We start from the raw sequence: 5,840 nt of genomic DNA, 5'->3' as shown, positions 1-5,840 counted from the left end.
AAGACGACACGTCTCCATTCGTCCCTCCATTCACGCCTGTCGCGACACCACTGGAGGCGGGCTGCACGGTGTTGGGGCGTGAGCGGAAGACGGCCTAACGGTGTGCGGGACCGTAGCCCAGCTTCATGGAGACGGTTGCGAATGGTCCTCGCCGATACTCCAGGAGCAACAGTGTCCCTAATTTGCTGGGAAGTGGCGGTGCGGTCCCCTACGGCACTGCGTAGGATCCTACGGTCTTGGCGTGCATCCGTGCGTCGCTGCGGTCCGGTCCCAGGTCGACGGGCACGTGCACCTTCCGCCGACCACTGGCGACAACATCGATGTACTGTGGAGACTTCACGCCCCACGTGTTGAGCAATTCGGCGGTACGTCCACCCGGCCTCCCGCATGCCCACTATACGCCCTCGCTCGAAGTCCGTCAACTGCACATACGGTTCACGTCCACGCTGTCGCGGCATGCTACCAGTGTTAAAGACTGCTATGGAGCTCCGTATGCCACGGCAAACTGGCTGACACTGACGGCGGCGGTGCACAAATGCTGCGCAGCTAGCGCCATTCTACGGCCAACACCGCGGTTCCTGGTGTGTCCGCTGTGCCGTGCGTGTGATCATTGCTTGTACAGCCCTCTCGCAGTGTCCGGAGCAAGTATGGTGGGTCTGACACACCGGTGTCAATGTGTTCTTTTTTCCATTTCCAGGAGTGTATATTGAGAGTAAATCGAAGAAAGACGAAAATAACGAGAAGCAACAGAAATGAAAACAAAGGGAAACTTAACGACAGAATTGATGGTCACGAACTAGATGAAATTAAGTAATTCCGCACCTAGGCAGCACAATAACTCGTGACGGAGGGAGCAAGCAGGACATAAAAAGTAGACTAGCACTGTTAAAAAGGGCATTCCTGGCCAAGAGAAGTCTAGTAGCATCAAACATAGCTCTTAATTTTAGGAAGAAATTTTTGAGAATTTACTTTTAGAGCACAGCCTTGTTAGGTAGCGTGACATGGACCGGGGGAAAACCCGGAACAGAAGACAATCGAAGCATTTGAGATGTGGTGCTACAGAAGAATGATGAAATATAGATGGGCTCATAAGGTAAGGAATGAGGTTTTCCTGAAGATCGGCGAGGAAAGGAAAATTTGGAAAACACTGGCAAGAAGAAGGGACAGGATGATAGCATGTCGTTAAGGCATCACGGAACAGCTTTCATGGTAGTAGGAGGAGCTGTAAGGGGGTAGAAACTGAGGACAGAGATTGGAATACCTGGAGCAAATAATTATGGACATAGGCTGCACGTCCCCTCCTCCCCTCTCCCCCGCCTCACCCCGCCCCACTCCCATAGAAAAAGGATGAAAAAGAAGAGCAGGAGAAGTATCTAGTGGTTAGTCGCCTTCGTGAAGACCGCTTCAAAGACGGTCCGAAGCTCAGTATTCGAGGTTTTATTTCTGTTTCATGACGACACGGCCTAATACCCAAAACGATTTTATTCAGATTTATGTTGTAGTTCATTTTTTATGGAAAAACCTACTTCCACATCATGTAACTTAAGTCACGTCATTACTTTCACCATACTAATCTTCCTCTGTGTAGAATGTGGTCCAAAAATGTTTCATTTTTAAGATGGAGAGCCTTATTTTTTTAAGGGGGCAATCTAATGCTGAAAGGAATAACACAAAATTTTGTATGGGAGTAAAATTACACGTTAAAAAAAAGAGTATAATTTCCTGGAGAGAGCATCACAAATCGTCAGTGTTACGGGCCCTGTGCGACTTTAAGCTGGCCCTGATAACAGACTGGTTTCATACGAGTACTTGTTAAATAAACTACCAAAATGGCTGCAAGCTATCGGTTTGAAGAACGGTTTCGTATATTTTGGTTTTAATGAGTTATATGTCGCTGGTGACGTGCAAATACAGCGTAAGCACTGTTTATGTCTGCTGTGTAAGTCACATCTTTGGCTACATAGCGAAAGTACATCTGTATGCTGTACATGGGGGACTGTACCCTGCTGATCAATCCGCAGCATGGTGCTTACGTTTAGATTCTACGTGTGGACGGAGATGAAGCATGTGTCGTTCTTCTTCCGCTTATTGCTGGGACTAGACGTATAGTTATGTGGACGATGCCTGCAACTTTCGTGGTTCTGTTTGTTAAGGTAAAATGTCTTGTCTTTTTTTTTGTATTTACTGAAAAGGCGATTTCTGAGCTGTTGCATATGGTTATCAGCTCTGTAGATGCGCTTTCCTTGCGATCAAGGTAAAATCTGCTGTTAAGAAATTGTTCCATCTTCATGGATTAATATCAGTCTGTCGTTAACTTATACATGTATACAGGTCATGCCTCATATTACTATTCCTCTTATTTACTATTACTATGGGAATATAAGGTTCAAAAATGGCTCTGAGCACTATGGGACCTAACATCTACGGTCATCAATCCCCTAGAACTTAGAACTACTTAAACCTAACTAACCTAAGGACAGCACACAACACCCAGTGGGAATATAAGGTTTCGTGGGGCTCCTTTTGTTCTGTTTTCTGAAAATATGTGGAACTGTATTACACGTGGTCCCTATGGCTACATTAGTACCAGTATTACTAAGTTTTGGTGTTTGTCTAATGAATAATAATCAAAGGCCACTTCATATTCTCTTTAATTATTTTACGTCCCGGAGCCGCTTACGAATTTATCAGGTTTTCATATTCAAACTGCATGTGATTAAATGTTCTGTATCTGATTTCGTAGCTGATGCGACCACAACTCACAGAATACGTTCTGCCTTCAGTAGGATCTTTATTCAGATAAGCTGACTCGGCAGATGATACATTGCGGTGTGTGACTAACTAGTGGCACAGGGTTTCACAAAGTGGACATTTGGGTATGCTCCTGTTTTCTGTGTAACATTATTTATTATTCCTTTGCGTGCCTATTACAGCGACTATGGGGGCAGTTCTGAGCTGCCGAGAACTAGACAAGTGCCGATGCTCAGTATATGGAGAGTGTCGATTGTGATGAAATCTTCTTACGAACAAGTGCTGCACTCTACAGCATGGAGTCTACACCTCCTTTGCACGCATTTTCTCTGTAAGAGAGGGCACATTTCATTTTTAGGCTGTGTTAGCAAGTTCGAACCTGCTCGTCGTAATTTTTCGTTATTCCAATACTTGTTCAGGTCCCCTCGTATTTCTCTTGGCGTTACGAATGTTTTCCTCACTTCCGAATATCTCACTAGCAGAAGTCATCTCCATCTACATTTATACTCCGCAAGCCACCCGACGGTGTGTGGCGGAGGGCACTTTACGTGCCACTGTCATTACCCCCCTTTTCTGTTCCAGTCGCGTATGGTTCGCGGGAAGAACGACTGTCTGAAAGCCTCCGTGCGCGCTCGAATCTCTCTAATTTTACATTCGTGATCTCCTCGGGAGGTATAAGTAGGGGGAAGCTTTATATTCGATACGCACCCTCTCGAAACGTGGCGAGCAAGCTACATCGCGATGCAGAGCGCCTCTCTTGCAGAGTCTGCCACTTGACTTTTTGCTTAACATCTCGGTAACGCTATCACTGTTACCAAATAACCCTGTGACGAAACGCGCCGCTCTTCTTTGGATCTTCTCTATCCCCTCCGTCAACCCGATCTGGTACGGATCCCACACTGATGAGCAATACTCAAGTATAGGTCGAACGAGTATTTTATAAGCCACCTCCGTTGTTGATGGACTACATTTTCTAAGGACTCTCCCAATGAATCTCAACCTGGTACCCGCCTTACCAACAATTAATTTTATATGATCATTCCACTTCAAATCGTTCCGCACGCATACTCCCAGATGTTTTACAGAAGTAACTGCTGCCAGTGTTTGTTCCGCTATCATATAATCATACAATAAAGGATCCTTCTTTCTATGTATTCGCAATACATTACATTTATCTATATTAAGGGTCAGGTGCCACTCCCTGCACCAAGTGCCTATCCGCTGCAGATCTTCCTGCATTTCGCTGCAATTTTCTAATGCTGCAACTTCTCTGTATATTACAGCATCATCCGCGAAAAGCCGCATGGAACTTCCGACACTATCTACTAGGTCATTTATATATATTGTGAAAAGCAATGGTCCCATAACACTCCCCTGTGGCACGCCAGAGGTTACCTTAACGTCTGTAGACGTCTCTCCATTGATGACAACATGCTGTGTTCTGTTTGCTAAAACTCTTCAATCCAGCAACACAGCTGGTCTGATATTCCGTAGGCTCTTACTTTATCAGGCGACAGTGCGGAACTGTATCGAACGCCTTCCGGAAGTCAAGAAAAATAGCATCTACGTGGGAGCCTGTATATAATATTTTATGGGTCTCATGAACAAATAAAGCGAGTTGGGTCTCACACGATCGCTGTTTCCGGAATCCATGTTGATTCCTACAGAGTAGATTCTGGGTTTCCAAAAACGAAATGATACGCGAGCAAAAAACATGTTCTAAAAATCTACAACAGATCGACGTCAGAGATATAGGTCTATAGTTTTGCGCATCTGCTCGACGACCCTTCTTGAAGACTGGGACTACCTGTGCTCTTTTCAATCATTTGGAACCTTCCGTTCCTCTAGAGACTTGCGGTACACGGCTGTTAGAAGGGGGGCAAGTTCTTTCGCGTACTCTGTGTAGATTTGAATTGGTATCCCATCAGGTCCAGTGGGCTTTCCTCTGTTGAGTGAAGTCAGGTGTTGTTATTTCTCATTCATGAGTGAGAATGGGGACATTTTCAGGGCATTAACGCTAAGGTAATACCAGTTACGTATGTGATTAGATTTAGACAGGATTAGGAGGCTTTCAATGTAAAGGGGGCGGATTGAATCGGCACTACGTAACAGTTGACGTACTAATTTTCCTCTCTCTTTATGTTTTTAAAGCGCGTTTTGGAAACAACTCACTTAGGAAAAATGGAAAGGCAACGCTGCCAGCCGCATTCTGTGACGCTCTGCCTGTCCACCAGTGCTGGTGCTGAGAAAGCGCCATGGCTAACCAGAGAACTGCTCGTGACGTCACAGCCACGGTCAGTGGTCCTGCAACGTCTGCAGAAAAACGGCTTGTACCCTACTCCAGAGCGTTGGTGATGCCTGCCGTGATAGTCTAGTGGTTAGGACATTGCGTTGTGGCCGCAAGAACCCAGGTTCGAATCCTGGTCACGGCATTGGGGTGATATTTTTTTCTAAATTTCTAGACAACTAACAATTTCTCTCGCTAGTTATCGACAACAAAAGTATGTTGCATCCCGCTTACGTTTCAGTGAATTTTTATCGGCTTCAGTGGCTTCCCCGTTATTTTCTGTTGAATAACGGGTAAGTTAGTTGGAACGCCTTCGAAAAATCACTGTGAAGCTCACCGCCAGTCTCGGCAACTTCAGTAATCTACTACATTGCAAATTCAGACACCGAAAATTGCTCTCTGAATCGAATTCCTGATCGACTAATTGCTCATTTTACAACTTATCCCTGTCACCACAGAAAGAGACCTTTACCATGTTCTAGTTGCAGTGGCAAGCAACGAGTTTGTCAAAGTGTAAAAAACTGTGGAATGTACATGTAATGGAATGTACATGTAATGGAATGTACACGTAATGGAATGTACATGTAATGACGAAACGTCTGACTGCTATGGAGAGTCAAGCGCCTGACTTTTTGCTGCCAGTATTTTAGCTATTCACGACCATACTTTCTGTCCTGAGACAGATACAACACAATATTTTTTTTGTGTTTTGTTTTAAAAAAGAAACCCACTGCTTTGGCGTGGTAGACATTACCAGGTTCTATTAAAATAAGGAGGACCCGTCTGAAATCTTCCTGTTTGC

The 5,840-nt window shown here is 45.0% G+C and overlaps 1 non-coding gene across 1 annotated transcript; it reads left to right on the top strand.

The window, feature by feature from the left end:
- Positions 1–5,111: 5,111 nt before the first annotated feature.
- On the top strand, positions 5,112–5,183 carry Trnah-gug (transfer RNA histidin (anticodon GUG)). The gene has a single exon. It is a non-coding gene; the product is annotated as a tRNA-His (tRNA).
- Positions 5,184–5,840: the final 657 nt, after the last annotated feature.

This window comes from Schistocerca serialis, chromosome 2 (genome assembly GCF_023864345.2).
Source record: "Schistocerca serialis cubense isolate TAMUIC-IGC-003099 chromosome 2, iqSchSeri2.2, whole genome shotgun sequence".
Taxonomy (NCBI): Eukaryota; Metazoa; Arthropoda; class Insecta; order Orthoptera; family Acrididae; genus Schistocerca; species Schistocerca serialis.
Note: the sequence above shows the minus strand (reverse complement) of the source record. Positions and strands in the feature narration are given on the sequence as shown.